General features: G+C 40.5%; 1 long non-coding RNA gene across 2 annotated transcripts; it reads left to right on the top strand.

Moving 5' to 3' along the window:
- Positions 1 to 8571: 8571 nt before the first annotated feature.
- Positions 8572 to 13409, top strand: LOC103279304 (uncharacterized). 2 transcript variants are annotated; one of them, XR_506697.3, is made up of 4 exons: positions 8572 to 9134; positions 9312 to 9390; positions 10967 to 11056; positions 11494 to 12643. It is a non-coding gene; the product is annotated as an uncharacterized LOC103279304 (long non-coding RNA). The 2 variants fall into 2 exon arrangements; XR_506698.3 differs by lacking the exon at positions 11494 to 12643 and adding an exon at positions 12651 to 13409 and having other exon boundaries at positions 8573 to 9134.
- The last annotated feature ends 3334 nt before the right edge of the window (positions 13410 to 16743 follow it).

Here is a 16743-nt window from a genome sequence, read left to right as displayed (position 1 = left end):
ACTCCCAGTTTGGCTCGGAGCGGTTTACAAAAATAGATTAAAACAATACACTTGGCTTTAAAATAACAATAAAAACAATACAAGCAACAATAAAAGCAACAATAAAAACAGACATAGCCCCGAGTCTTTCACCCATTGAACGCTTGTCGGAAGAGCAAGGTTTTGCAGGCTTTCCGAAAGGCAAGTAAGTCTTGGGTGGTTCGAGTTTCCACTGGCAAGGCATTCCATAATTGAGGGGCTACAATCGAGAAGGCTCTCTGCCTAGTGGAAGACAAATGATAAGTCCGTATGTTAGGGACTTCAAGCAAATTTTGGTCTTCGGACTGAAGTAATCTCTGGGGTTGGTAGGGTGATAAGCGGGCCCTCAGGTATGCTGGCCCCAGACCATGTAAGGCCTTGAAAGTTAGTACCAGTATCTTGAAAGTAATCTGGTACTCAATTGGTAGCCAGTGCAGCTGTTGAAGAATTGGGGTGATACGCCACCTCGCCGGCACCCGGCGAGAAGACGAGCAGCCGCGTTTTGCACTAGCTTCAGTTTCCGGATCACTGACAGAGGAAGGCCAATGTAGAGGGCATTACAGTAGTCGAGCCTCTAGATGACCGTCGCCTGGATCACCGTCGCCAGGTCGTTCCTAGATAGGTAGGGAGCCAGTCGCCTAGCCTGACGTAGATGGAAAAACGCAGATCTGCTCACAGCAGAGACCTGGGCCTCCATTGTGGGTCCAATAAGACACCAAGACTTTTTACCGAAGATGACAGACGTAGTGTCTCACCATCCAGGGTAGGCAGCTGGATCTCCCTCCCACCCGGACGGCCCAGCCAAAGGATCTCCGTCTTCGCTGGATTCACCCTCAACCTGCTGGCACGCAACCATCCAGTAATGGCTTCAAGGCACTGATGGAAACTATCGGGTACGTAGTCCGGCCAGCCCTCCATCCTCAGAATGAGCTGAGTGTCATCAGCGTACTGGTGGCACTCGAGCCCAAAGCTCCGCACCAGTCGGGCAAGCGGTCGCATATAGATGTTAAATAATAGAGGAGAGAGAATAGCTGCCTGTGGGACACCACAAGTTAGCAGAGACCACACAGAAACCATCCCTCCCCTCACCACCTGCTGTCCCCGATTTTGGAGGAAGGAGGACATCCATTTCAGGGGTATCCCCCTAACCCCCGTCATGGCTAGGCGGTGGGTCAATAGATTGTGGTCGACCGTATCAAATGCTGCTGTGAGATCCAATAACACGAGCAGCGCTGATCCGCCTTGATCCCTCTGGCAGTGAAGTTGGTCTGTGATGGCAACTATCCTGTGCCCCATATGGAAGCCAGACTGGAAGGGATCAAGTCCGGCTGTGTCATTGAGGAACTGCTGCAACTGTTCCACTGCTGCCCTCTCAACCAGCTTGCCCAGAAACGGAAGGTTCGAGACTGGGCGGTAGCTGGCGGGAACCAAACGATCTCAGTCTGGTTTCTTCAGCAGTGGAGATACTGATGCCTCTTTTAAACCCTCTGGAAAAACTCCTTGCTCAAGGGAGCTATTTATTATATTCAACAGAGGTTCACGTAATCCATCTAGGCAGGATTTTACTAGCCAGGAGGGACACGGATCGAGGGAGCAGGTGGTCGGCCTAGCTGCAGTCATGATCCTGTCGACAGCCTCTGCATCCAGTGGGGTAAACCGGTCCAGGATGGGCCCAGAGAGTGGCCACGGAGTCTCAAGTTCAGTTACTGTATCCATCATGGCAGGGAGTTCCCGGCGAAGAAACGAGATCTTGTCTGCAAAATAGCTCTGGAAAACCTCAGCAGAAGGAGCCAGGTCATTATTGTTTGGAACAGAAGGGACCTTTGTCAGGGATCTAATGATCTTAAATAATTGTGCTGGGTGTGAGCTCGCAGACGCTATCAAGGAAGCATAATACGACTTTTTTGCCTCGGTGATAGTCTGCTCATAAGACTCTCTGGACTTCTTATAAACTGATTCCGATTCCTCATCACGGCGTTCCTGCTGTGATTGTCCTAAGTGGGAACATAGATCATATGTAGTGAGGATGAAATGGAGAGAAAGCTATGTTTCCAAGCTAGGCTTGATCAAAGCATATTGAGTTCCTGACAAAATGTTATATAATCATCATGTGCACACACAGATGATCACATTTACTGATTTCCAAGCTTCCTACATTCTGTGCAATAATTTCAAAGTTCTTTGTCTAAAGTAGTGGGCAGATCTATACTGACTCGCTATCCCAGGGCTCATGGATTGCCCCCGGGGTGGGTGTGTAATCCATCCCATTGACTGCTGAGAGAGAACACCAACTGTCCAGTGGTGCTGTATTCAGTTTGGGGCCTCCAGGCAGCCATCCTTAACATCCCCTAACCTTCCTTTCCCCCTCTCTTTCTTGTTGTTGTTGTTGTTGTTGTTGTTGTTGTTGTTGTTGTTGTTATTATTATTATTATTTATTTTATGACACAGCAAACAAGATAGATATGCTGGATTTTGTATTACAAAATCACAAGTCAAACACTTCCCAAGTGTCTAGGACTGTGTGATGTATTTTCGGATGATGCACGCAGATCCAAGCTGGGTGGCCTTTTGCAGTTGGCAGATCGTAATTTTGTCAACGTCTATTGTTTCCAAATGCCAGCTGAGATCTTTTGGCACGGCAAAAGATCTCAGCTGGGGTCTGGTGTGTTGTGTTCCAGAACTTTTTCAGTCTGGATCCGGAAATCTCACAGTATCTTTGCGTGCTCATTTTCCAATACTTTTGCAGGTTTGTGATCCCACCAGTTCTTTACTGCTGGGAGGTGGTACTTGAGGCATAAGTTCTAATGAATCATTTGGGCCATATTTGTGCCTCTGTTTGTAGTCTGTCTGTGCGGTTTTCTTACATCAGCTGAGGATATGATCAATGGTTTCGTCGGTTTCCTTGCACAGTCTGCATTTTGGGTCATCAGTTGATTTTTCGATCTTGGCCTTAATTGCATTTGTTCTGATGGCTTGCTCCTGGGCTGCAAGGATCAGGCCTTCTGTCTCCTTCTTCAGGGTCCCATTCATGAGCCATAGCCAGGTCTTTTCCTTATCAGCTTTTCCTTCAATTTTGTCAAGGAACTTTCCATGCAATGTTTTGTTGTGCCAGCTGTCAGCTCTAGTTTGTAGTGCGGTTTTCTTGTACTGGTTTTTTGTCTGCTGTGTTTTGAGGAGTTTCTGATTTTTGACTTCAATCAAAGCAGGTTCTTCACTTTGCTTTACATATTCTGCCAGGGCATATTCTTCTTCTTTGACTGCTTGTTTTACTTGTAAGAGTCCTCTGCCCCCTGATCTTCTAGGCAGATATAGCCAGTCAACATCACTGCGGGGGTGCATTGAATTATGAATGGTCATGAGTTTTCTTGTTTTTCTGTCCAAATTGTCCACTTCCACCTAGGTCCAGTTTATGATGCCAGCAGTATATCTTATGACAGGTATGGCCCAGATGTTTATGGCCTTGATGGTGTTGCCTCCCTTGAGCTTGCTTTTGAGATTATTATTATTATTATTAATAATAATAATAATAATAATAATAAAGATATTTTACCACCACCTTTCTCCGCAAGCAGACTCAAGGCGTCTTACAACATATAAACATACAATACAAAATAAAAACATAGTTAAAATCAAATATTTGATATTCCCCTCATGCTTTTTGTTCTAGTGGCTGCCTCCCTGAACTCCATGTGTAATTGAATTATTACCAGTTTTCGACAGCCACTTTTCTGATGCCAGTAAAATATGGTGGCAGAGCCCATGCTGTTACGGGCTTCCGAATGAACTGAACAAGCTGAAGGCAAATGTCCATAACGAATCTATGCACAAGCCTACTGAGGACTAAGTATCCGGTGTTCGTGGGCTACACTTTTTACAAATGGGTTTCAATTTCTAAATGTATTTTAAAGATCACTTTTTCATTTTCTTCAGTTACTGAAGACATTGTTATGAATGGTACAGAAACCATCTATATTAGCCAATTTTCTATCCTGGTTTGATACTTTTAGGAATTACACTTTGCAGTCACAACACTATACAGACTTTGTATTCTCAAGAGGGGCTGGATTTGGGTAAGAATAGATTGAAATCTGATATTTCTCACCATTGGCCCTGGGCCTCATGCAATTTGGTACATAAAGCACCCTGGAGAATATTCACAATATACTAGAAATGGGAAACTTGGGTGGGGCGGAGGATTATTTCCAACACTGTGGGTGTGATGTCTCAGAGACCCTCGACTCATGACCCCGCAGCCATTATAGATCAGACTGAAGAGGATATGGGGTTTTTCCCAACTCAGCAAGATTCTGTTCCATTCCAAATGTCCCCTGTTGACAGTTTGGGTCCAAAGCTAATTACGAAAGCCCTTGAAACAGAGCCTGGTTCCCAGGAAAGTGTTGTGTTTGATAGGATGTCGTTTCTCAAAACACACCGCTCTGAGAAAGAGATTCGGAGACGAAGTGCGAGATTAGCAGAGAGAGAGGATTCGAATGAAACTGGTTTCCTTGGGAGTTTTCAGGGAGGTTTACATCTGGGAAGTTGTTGTCTTCAGTCCGTTTCCCTTGGGAAAATGTGAACTCAGACACCTGGTTCGGAGAAGTTTTTGAAGTCCCATAAAAGTTCTGGGCATAGGCTAACCATCGCGGTGTCAACGTGACAGCTGGAAAGTTAACATCGACTCTTGATCCTGTGTACCTCACATTCATTATTAAGACTAAATCTATCTGTCTGTCTATCTATCTATTCCATTTGTATCTCCCTGTTCCTTCTCTTCCTCCTCTCCCTCCCCCTCCTCCTTGAATTACTGTATTTCCATAAAAAAACACCCTTTAACACATTGAAATATGTTCATAGAAACTGTAAAATACATCAAATTGATTGCAATCGTTAAATAAAATAAGTGATTTTTTTTCAGATTAGCAGTGATAATTGGAACTTTCTTGATTCCTTTGGGAAAGCAGCACTTTAGGAAGGTGGTTGAGGCTGGAGAGCACCTGGCACTCTCTGGTTCTTGCTCGTAGGTGGGCTGAGAGTTCTGCTCCACAGAGGATTGGAATTACTCAGCTAGAAAGTGCCAAGTGGTGAGGTGCCACTTTCTTTGATCCTCCCTCCCTCTGAGACCATTTTCATGTGTAAAATTATTCACTTTTCCATAAATGTAATAATCAGTAAGCAAGTAATGTATTTTTGTTCTAGAGTTTATTTTGGGATATGATTGCAAAGGGAACTTTGAAGTCAGGGAAAGGGGGAGTTCATACCCCATAAAATTCTGGGGAAAGGAGTCTCACATGTGACCTCCATGTCATGGATTGTGCTGGGTTTCATGGAACATTATTGTGACACAATTTAAGGAAGCTTCCTTCTAGATTGATCAACTGCTGGACAGATTCAGCTGGAAAGGTATGACTTGGATGAAATCCTGTCTCCCTGCTGCCACTATAGGGATCTTCATGTGTAATTGTGTTGGTCTGTTGTTCTCTCCCTTTTACTGGTTGGGAAAGCTGCAAGAATCTTGGGGATTGTCCATCAGCTTCTGGAAGGGAGCACCCAGGAATGTGATCTTTCCTCTTTCCTAGTATCTGTAGCTAGCTGTTGTTGAGGCACCCCATGAATTACCATACTGAATTCCAACCCCTTAAATGGTCAAGGGAGCACATACCTGTCTACTAAAGCAGATTTATAAAAGGGTAAGACACAAAATGCAAGAACCTCTTGCATGCATTTCAGTAAATCCAGGATGGTCATACATATGCATTTAACAAAACCCCAGTTATAAAGGTTGTATCCTTAAGGTGTGGGAGAACTTGGGAGGGGTGGGGGTTACAAGATCATTGTTAAATTAGATAGCATGAAGAGGAAGAAGAAACAAAGTGCATATAGGTGATAGGGAGGCTAGAAAAACTCCCCTGCTTATGGTTTACTTATAAGTTCGTAAACTTCAAATTTAATTTTGGTTTGTTTTTTATTTGTTTTGGTTGAAGTGTATTTTTCAAAAAAGTAGTCTAAATAGCCTAAGGGCGAAACATCACATATCATCTTGAAAGCTAAGGAGGATCCATCTTGCTTAATACTTGGATGGAAAACTACCAATGAACCCCAGGTTTTTTAGTGTGTTTCGGAGGAAGGAACCGGCAAAACCCCTCTGAATATTCCTCGACTAAAAATACCTTATGACATTCCTGAGGTTTTAAAAAACTCCACAGGTCATTGTAATACATGTACACAGAGGCAAACAGTTTTCAATATAGCTAAGAGTGGAGATGGTAAAATGGGTGGGAGAAGCATCTGCAGGAAGCAGACGGAGGAAATGGCAGATGAACAAACACTTTTCTCTCCCACGGTAGAAGAGAACTGTGGCTAGTACCATATCGCTTAATCAAGTAGAAGAGCATTTCAATGTTTTTTGTGGCATATTTTTAAACAAATATGCTACAGCGAAGGAGGCATTGGAATCTCAAACACAGTACATGTTAACACTTTTGCTAACCTATGGAGAGTACTTTGCTAGCTGGACCATTCTTATGACTCAACCTCGGGCAGTTTTCTTAGACTTCAGGTCAATTAACTGCCTTCTGAACAAATGGCAAAGAAAAGTCGCTTCTCCTGCTAAACAGATCACTAGACTGCGATTTTTAATAAGGATGGTAAAAATATTCAAAGACAAGTTATCGAAAACCAGATTCCAAAAGGATGATCTCCATAGTCCTCATCTCTATAGGTATTAATTTAATGAACCCAAGTATTCTGAGTTTCAAGCCACCTTTCATTATACTCCATGGAATGTTGCACAAGCACCATATTCACTTCAGATCTTGGGATGACCATACATTCATTAGCATAATCCCTTCATATAGCCCTCGGAAAACACACGGACCATACAGTGGTCTTAAGAAATGCTACTGGGTCTTTTCCTGTTTTTCCTGATATGACCTATTTTATTCCTGGGAACGTTTCCTCACCTCTAGTGCCAAATTGGACCCACTCCTCGAAATCTCCATTGAAATCGTGAATATCCTGAACACTCTTCTGTTTACCTGACTGACATTCATATTATTGACCAGAGCAGAGATATCAAAACAATTTTCAGCCCATTATCTCTTGCCCCATGGTCAATAAGTGAGTAAGTACATTTTGTTGATTAGCCCGTTGGCCATATCAAAACAGTTGACAAACACATTTAACATATACACATACGTCACAACCCTTCTTCTGGACAAATCAATAAATGGACACAAGTCTGCAAAATAATGCAGTGTCCCTTTATTAAATTTCCTACCATGACTAGATCCAACTAGCAATGACAATGGACAGAACTCAAACTAAAAAGGGAGCGGATCCTAGTCGGCCTGATGATGGTCCAATCAGGAGCTAATACCGCAGTGTGCCTTTGTTTTGAAGAGCTGTTAAAGTGTTATACAGTAGAGTCTCACTTATCCAACACTCGCTTATCCAACGTTCTGGATTATCCAACGCATTTTTGTAGTCAATGTTTTCAATACATCATGATATTTTGGTGCTAAATTCGTAAATACAGTAATTACTACATAGCATTACTGTATATTGAACTACTTTTTCTGTCAAATTTGTTGTTAAACTTGATGTTTTGGTGCTTAATTTGTAAAATCATAACCTAATTTGATGTTTAATAGGCTTTTTCTTAATCCCTCCTTATTATCCAACATATTCACTTATCCAACGTTCTGCCGGCCCGTTTATGTTGGATAAGTGAGACTCTACTGTAAATAAAACTACGTTCGCTATCATTATATGTCAGTTTTTTGAAGTGCTGTCTCTGCTGACATCCTCTTTGGCCAAGGAGTATAAAGCCTCCGATCATTGCCTCCATCCTCTCTGTGTCTCACTCAGTCCTTGGCAGCTAAATATGGTGGGCTTCAAACTTTCAGCCCTTGTGGCAGCTACATTAAGTGTGATGATTTTTTTCCAAGTTTCTGGATGAGATGTGGACAGAATAAATTCAGATGTGGGGGCAGAAGTGTGAAATCTGGAAGTCCCTGGCTACAGAGTGGTCCATAGGTGGTGGATATGGACTTAGTCAGTGGTAACCACCACCAAGACCCTACCTATGGAAGACAAACATACCTGGCCATGAGTGATCACTTATCACGATTCCTCCCCATTGCTCGTGGGCACCCATTGTCTACCCATTGTAATGACCAGGGATGAACAACTGTGACAGATCCGTGGACCAGTTTCAGGTTTATGACAATGCTCATGGGCTGCACTTTTTCATTTTTTTTCCTGTTGCTAGAGACATTATTGTGGTAGCACTGTATGGTAAGTATGCATATGAGCCAGTTTTCTATCCTGGTTTGATACTTTTAGCAACCGCACTTTGCTATCACAGCACTATACAGACTTAGTCTTCTCCAGAGGGACTGGGTTATGCTTTGGGGGAGGTCAGGTTGAAATCCGATATTTCACACAATTGGCCCTGGGCCTCATTCAATTGGGTAAAACAAACACCCTGGTGATTATTCACAATATATTAGAATTGAAGAGGCTTGGGTTGTGCTGAGGATCATTTCCAACACTATGAGTATATGTGTGTGAGTTATAACTTGATTAATTTTGGTTCATTTCCTTTCTCCTTTTTTAAAAATGGAGATTTCATCATGGCAGACTCTAATATGCCCTTGTTCTATCCCAATTCCATTTTTTTTACTGCTTACAATCACATCCTCCAGGTTTAATCATTTGTAATATAGGCCTGTTTTTAGTTCATTGGCTTCATTAAAGTTTAATTAAAGGAATTATGGTCTATTCCTTGCATTAGCTTTATTTCCATTAAAAAACCTTTTAACACTTCAAAATATTTCCATAGAAACTGTAAAATACATCAAATTGATTGCAATAGTCAAAGTATGTGATTTCTCAGATAAGCTGTGATTGGTCATTGGGGCTTTCCTGATTCCTTTGAGACTCCAGCTGGAGAGCACCTGGCACTCTCTAATCCTTGGTTACAGGTGGGCTGAGATATCTGCATTACAGAGGACTGGAATTGGCCCCAAGTGGTGAGGTGTCTGTTCCTTGGCTCCTCCCGCACTCTGAGAGCGGTTAGATGTGTAAACGCATGAACATTTCCAGAAATTTAAACAGTAAGTCAATGAAGATATAAGGTATTTGGTGTTTCAGAGTTTATTTTGGGATCTGGGATGCAAAATGGACTTGGGAGTTGGGGGGGAAAGGGGGAGTTCATGCCCAATAAAAAAAGTCTAATTTGGAGAGTCTCATTGTGTCCTCCCCAGTGTCATGAATTTTATTTGGTTTTATAGAACGTTGTTGTGACTCAATTCAAGGCAGCTTCTTTCAACTTCTAGACTGATCGACTGCTGGACTGATTCAACTGAAAAGGTTTGTTTTGGATGAAATCCCCCCCCCCCCTGATGTTACTATATATAAGAGTGGAGAGGAAAAAGTTGGTGGGAGTTGTAAGGGAAAAAGACCAAACACTCTTTCCCTCCACCATAGATGAGAACTGTGGTATTCCCCCTATTCATGGTACCATATCACTTAAAACAATGGCACTGTGTTTTTTTTTTTTTTGTTTTTTTTGTTTTTAATGAAAGGTTTTTAAATAAATATGCTGCAGATAAGGTGGCTTTGGAGCCAAGATTGACTGTTTTCCCATGCATTAGAGTGTAGAGAGGCCCAGGCTGTGGCGCAGGCGGGAGAGCAAGCAAGTGCAATTGACTGCAATGAATCACTCTGACCAGGAGGTCATGAGTTCGAGGCCCGCTCGGAGCCTATGTTTGTTTGTCTTTGTTCTATGTTAAAAAGGCATTGAATGTTTGCCTATATGTGTAATCTGATCCGCCCTGAGTCCCCTTCGGGGTGAGAAGAGTGGAATATAAATGCTGTAAATAAATAATAAATAAATGCTTAAGTAGAAGGAGCATTGTCATGATCCCTGCTCTGGCAGATTCCTTTGACTCAGGTCAATTGACTGCCTGCTGAACAAATTCAGATGGGAGAGAAAACTGAAGACACTGTTTACTTTTTGGAATACAGTGTTCCCTCACTTATCGTGGGGGTTACGTTCCAGGACCACCCGCGAAAAGTGAAAATCCATGAAGTAGGGATACTATATTTGTGTGGTTTACAATCTCACTGGCAAGTAGCTCCCGCCGTTGCTGCTGCCTTGTGAGGTGAAGACAAAGCTGCTTCAGCCTCCTTTTCTCTCCCTTCGGCTTCTCCTTCCTCCCTCCCTTCCTTCCTAACTCCCTCCCTCCCTCCCTCCCTCCCTCCCTCCCTTCCTTCCTTCCTTCCTTCCTTCCTTCCTTCCTTCCTTCCTTCCTTAGGCTTCTCCTTAGGAAGGAAGTAAAGAAAGGGATTTATAATATTATTTTATTATTTCTACTATACTATTTCTACTAAAACGTAAAACAGCGAGTCCGCAAAAAATGATCTGCAAAGTAGTACGGGAAGACTGTAACTTATTCAGTCGTTAAAAATCACACTCCTACTTTTTTCGTGTCAGGACAACTTGAGAATCACTTCTGATGTGAGAGAATTGGCCATTTGCAAGGACGTTGCACGGGATGCCTGGATGTTTGATGTTTTATCATTCTGTGGGAGGCTGCTCTCATGTCCCCACATGGGGAGCTGGAGCTGACAGAGAGAGCTCATCCACTCTCCCCAGATTTGAACACTCTTGCCAGCACAAGGATTTAACCCATTGCGCCACACACTCCTACTGAAAGCATGTGCATTTATAGACTTGATTGCATATTTAGACTTGCCCACATTACATGCAAAGGGCTTAAGAAAGTAAGTCCTCCTAATGATTTTAATAGGTCACCTCCAAGAATGAAAGAAATCTGGTACCAATGGAATCTAGAACCAATAGATTGTGCTTGCTTGTAAACTTTAAAACTTGTATTTGACTTATATATATTCAATTTGCTGTTTAATATCAATATCATCACAGATCCTTCTGACCTCGATTCCCCTAAGACGTTTCCTATCATCATGAAGACTTTTCCAGGATTCCTCCTCATCTTTGCAGTTCTATGGAGTGGTAAATATTGCCAAAAGTAATAAAACTTAATGGGCAGCAGTATTGTATTTTTTTTCCATTTTTTCACCCGCAGGAAATAAGTTTTTCATGCATGAACAGGTGTTTGTGCATTAATAAAAAAGATTTTACTCACTTTTAAGATTGCCAGTTATAGCTTGTGGTTTACATAGTCAATAGATATGGCAACACCTAACCCTATTGAGGAAGATCTCTGTTGTTGTAATCTTTTTTTATATTGGTTTTAAACCACTTCATTGGATGTGTCGCAATAGCAGATTCCCAGATTCCCAGAGTTTACATCTTATTTTATTTTTTTTTGGTTATTTAATATTTAATGTTTGGCTACAGGATGTAGTTGCTTGTGAATGTTCTTTTGTTTAATGTTGAAAGCAAGTATTCTTCACCTGCATATGCCCTTCCTCCTCCCCTCCACGCAGCTTTGAAACACCTGAAAGGACAGCTGGAGAAAGAAAGTCCATAGATGTTTTGTCGCAACACCATGTCTGCCATGAGCAATGCAATAAAGCCCAGTTTGAAAGAATTGAATTCATTTCTTGTTGATCCCGCCTTAACCATTAATGCCTGTTACAACAGGCAGAGTAAACAGCAGCTGTCTCCAGAATCACTTAATGAGAAGCTCCGAGAAGCAAAACAATAAAGAAGAGCAATAAATCAGCCTCACCAGCATGTTTTAAAGAATAGATCTATAGATCTGATCCTTTGTTTCTCATGGAAACAAAGTGAAAATACTAAGAAATGTCAAGGGGGTGAAAGAAAAATATACCTCTAGGTGCATTTTGGATCTCTGCAAAAGTTAAAACATTTTTCTTTACTTACACAAGGCTTGCTAGATTTGGTTGTTTCATTTCACAGGTAAACCTTGTAAGCTTTCAACAAAGGACATTTTGAATTGCCTTTTGTTTTATTGTGTAGTGACCTATTCCTTATCATTGGATGTTCTTTCTTCCTCTGGTGCCACATTTTCTGAGGCACCCCAGTATATACAACTGATTCTGTGTGAATGTATGTGCATGGGCCTGTATGATGGCTATGACCCAATTCACCAGTTGGTAACACATGATTGGAAGGCCAATGGCTTTCTTCACTCTACCCATTTTGCAACCCTACTGCCTCCAGTGGCTACTGCCAACATAAATACTACTTTTCCACGGCTTTAAGGCATAAAGATGGCTAGATAAGAAGTCGTCTTTGTGTTAAAGCAGAATTGTACATCTTCTTGGTGGCATCATTCTGCACTAAAGCAAGAAGGGCATTTCCCAGAAACACTGTTTTGGAAAGTAATTTCAGGAATTAAACTAATTTTGACAGTAGTTCAAAAAGTCCATCCCTCAGTGGATTCTAGTGAAAGGTTCCATTCATTCTCCACTCTTGATGTTGCTGGACCTTATTCAAAATCTTCATTTGCTTTCCACCATGGTTCATATAGGTTATTTTTAGTTTCTGTACAATGTGAGATGTGAACCAATACTATTGCTTTTCAGAGAGAGGCAGTTTTATAAATCTCTGGTGATGTAAGGGAAGAATGGTTATGAATCCAGTGTTCCCTTTTTCTTTTCTTGGCTTTCTTCTCCAGGTGGAACTATGGTGACGTACTACAAAAAAGGCTGTGCTACTAGAGCGCTTTGTTTCAAGCGGGCTGGATCATATACTAAATATGGTGATGCTTCAAAACCTCTATCGAATTGTACCTACGCGGTTAGGAAAAAATGAAATCTGTCTTGTTTTTCTCCGTTCTCTGACATGGAGTTTATATTGCAGCCCACTTGTTATTTTCAACATTTTTATTTTATTAACTAAATTCCACATACAGTAATTGAAAAAAGCAATGTGTACTATGTGCACATAATGTCAACTACAGTAATACTAATGCACACTACAAATTACTAAAACAAATACTAAAACAGATTTAAACACAAATTACACATTACCGATAGAAAAAAGAAAAATAAATTAGTTGAATACCAATTTTAATACCAATGATATGTAACTGCCCTACCTTCCTAATTTTCATAGAACATCTCACTTTCTACTAATTCATCAGAACTACTAATTCTGAAATCTGCAATTAATATATCCTCAATTATTTTTATGGAAGAAAATAATCAATGGTTCTTTCCTAGCCTTTCTTAAAACAAGCTTATGATTTTTCTCTTATCGTGGTACATAATTTGTCTTGCTGAAGTAATCATAGTATGTAACAATCTTTTTGTTGCTTCTCTTAGGTCCCATGTACACTGCCATATAAAATCTAGATTATTTATTTTGAACTGGATTATATGGCAGTGTAGACTCATATAATCTTGTTCAAATCAGATAATATGGATTATTTGGTTTCATGATCTGGATTATATGACAGTGTATATCTACACTGCTATATAATCCAGATTATCAAAGCAGATAATCCGCATTATCTGCTTCGAACTGGATTATGAGTCTACACTGCCATATAATCCAGTTCAAATCAGATGATCTGGATTTTATATGGCAGTGTAGATGGGGGCTCAGTTTGTAGTCACCTTCAAAATTTATTACTGATGTTGTTGCAGTAAGCAAATGTATTATTATGTACGAAAAGTGATGAGTTATGATTAGACATGTGCATTTGAAGGGAAGGAATTGTTGGAAATTGTGGTTTGTTCTCTGAATGCCTATCTCTATTGATTAAACTGTGCAATACACTCAATAAGTTTGTCATTCTTTTACCTGGAACAAAAGAAAAAAAAAAGCATTCATGTGTTTGGAAAATGACTGAAAAGCTCTTCTCAAAAACCACACAAACCCAATCTTTATCTCTTCCTGGGCATGTTATGGGAACCTCTTCTTTGCTCTGATCCATTCATGTTCATGGACCTTGCATGAATATACAAAAATACAGATAAGACCCAAATAGGGACCTCTGGCTCATGAATATCACAGAGTCACAGTAAATGGTAGGAGTCTGCAATTTGGGAAAAACCTGCCCCATTTTCAGTCCAATTTTTGGCTGGGCTCCCATTCTGTTTTTCGGGAAGTTCCAAAATCGAGGAGGGGGAATGCAATTTTTCGGATCCGCAGCCAGAAGCTCTGTTTTCGCTTTGGGAAGATCCAGCCATTAGTTTCAATGGGGGATATGGCGAGGCGCCTCCTTCCCTTATTTATGGCTATCGGGACAAAAATGGCCACACTTGGAGGACACATAGACCACTGCAAGCCGCCTATGTTTCAGAACACTTGGGTCATCCACTGATTTTTAGGAAATTTTTAAAGAGAGAGAGATTCAAAAAGGTGAACTAACAAGAAGGGCTTGAGGGGGGAGGCTGCTGGACTAGTACAGGCACCCCAAGCTGGACGATAGGCCTGGGGGTGGGGGGGTGGGGGTGGGGGGTGGAATAGCAAAGGGTGAGAGTCAAAAGGGTGAAGGGAGGAGGAACTTAGTTAAATATCTTTCCCACCCACTCCTCCCTAGGGAAATTATTAGAAAATATTAAGAATATTTAACTAAGAAAATTTAATGCAAAAGAAAAAGGAATTCTCAAAAAGCAATCCATGAGTGGTGAAAATTTCAAAACCCTAATGAGACTAATGAAATTTGGTTATTTTGTTAATGGTAACTGCACATGCGCAATAAGGAAGTCATTACTGTCGGTGGGGAAACTTCAGGAGCTTCTCTCTCCCTCCTCTTTTGAACTATCATGATGAAACTTGCAACAGTGGTGGAACACATTTATCACTGTTATCGTACCAAATTTCAAAACATTTGACTTATCCATGGATTTTTGGGGAATTTTCAAGTTTTTATAAACAATATTTTTTTTAAAAAAACTACAAGAGCTATCTACTTGAATTTTATATACAGTGCACAAGATAACAAGGGCACCAATCCCTAGAAAAATCAGAAAGATTCACACATCTACAGATTTTTGGGGTTTTAAAAAAGTTCAGACTAAAACAATTTATCCCCCAAAATGCGACAACAGCAATCCCCTTGAATGTCTGTCTTTATGACACACAACCAAATAAATTCAACTTAGCACCGATTTATACTATTACTTACTTTAATCCTCTTTGCAGATTCAATCATTTGAATGTAGTCTCACGTTCCTTATGGCGATGATGGAACAAAACTCCAAAGTAAAAGAATTGGGTTTTAAAACACTTTATATTCTCTTGGCTTTACCAAAGTTGCTTAATGGTTATACTGAAAATTAAATTGACTTTCTGAGACATCCGAACATTACAGAACATTTATGAAAAAATGGATGAGTGTTTACATTTTTAACCCCCCCTCCCCCATACACCTTTTCTGCAAGTCTCAGAAATCGTGTTATATGCACAAATTTAACTAATTTAATCCAATATATGATTATGATCTGAAAATTTGCACAAGCCTAGCCCTAGCCCTCATGCAATCTGATACATAAAACAACTTTGACCGCATCCAACTAATGGAGCTCATCACATTATGCAAGCTTCAACTGTGGGTTCCAGATATTTTGCCATTTCTAAAGTGTGGGTTTGTCCCACGATTTCTAAGTCGATTGGTAATCGATTTCTTTTTCAATTCCCTGCATAGAGACATGTAAAAATGCCCAATTTAACATGTGATGGGAATTTCTCCTTGCCCATTTGTAAATAAAACAATGACGTTGTTATGGAGGGAGGAATCGAGGTGAGCAATATGGTTTCCTTTCTTCCACCATTACTGTTTTGGAAACGAGAAGCAAGGAACAGTAATAGATCTCTTTTCAAATGTAAAATAAATAGATTTTGCTTTTTAATTGAGAGATATATGTGCTTATATAGTAAATTAAATATGCCTTATACTTCGGGGGTTATTATGTCTTCTTCACCTGTCTCCCGTGTAATGGCAAATTAAACTGATAAATCTTAAATAAAGTGGAGAAAAGGATTTGGTTTGAGGTGTTTAGGAAAATCTTCTGTTTAATTTCAAAACAAGTTGTGGCAAAGCTTAAGGGAAAACCAATGACCTCAAATGTTTTATTTCTCCTGCAGGATGAAGGCCATAGAGAGTACTCATGGTATAGACTAGACATGGGAAACTATGGTGAAACTGAGGGACATTTTCTGCATTTTGGATTTATCTGTGAGTCTGTGGTTTTTTAAAATATATTATTATTTTATCTTTATTTAATTCATTTCTTTTCTGGGTTTTTTTTTTAGATTACATAATGGATAAATCTAAATTGCCCTTACTTCAACTGTTCTATACCAGTTTAGTGGCTTTTGCTATCCTTTACAATCACCCACTTCATTCAGGTTTAATTGGTGGTTATTACTTGTTTATATTCCATAGTTTCATTAAGAAATTATGGTCTCTTCTGCCTCCTCCTCCTCCCCCTCGTCCTTCTTCCTTTATTTCAATAAAAAAGCTTTTAGTGCATTGAAATAATTCCATAGTAATTGTAATATACAGTAAATTAAATTCATTCATTACAATAGTCAAATAAAGTAAGTGATTTCTGAGATTAGCTGTAATTGGTCATTGGAACTTCTCTGATTACTTTGGAACAATAGCACTTCAAGAAGGGAGTTGATGCTGGAGAGCAGCTGGTGCTCTCTGGTCCTTGGTTGCAGATGGGCGGAGAGCTCTGCACCATAAAAGTTTGGAATTACGGACCTAGGAAGTGCCAAGTGGTGAGGTGTCCTTTCTTTGCTCCTCCCTCGCT

The sequence above is a fragment of the Anolis carolinensis genome, unplaced genomic scaffold (assembly GCF_035594765.1).
Source record: "Anolis carolinensis isolate JA03-04 unplaced genomic scaffold, rAnoCar3.1.pri scaffold_10, whole genome shotgun sequence".
Lineage (NCBI taxonomy): Eukaryota > Metazoa > Chordata > Lepidosauria > Squamata > Dactyloidae > Anolis > Anolis carolinensis.
This window is presented reverse-complemented; position numbering and strand designations above follow the sequence as displayed.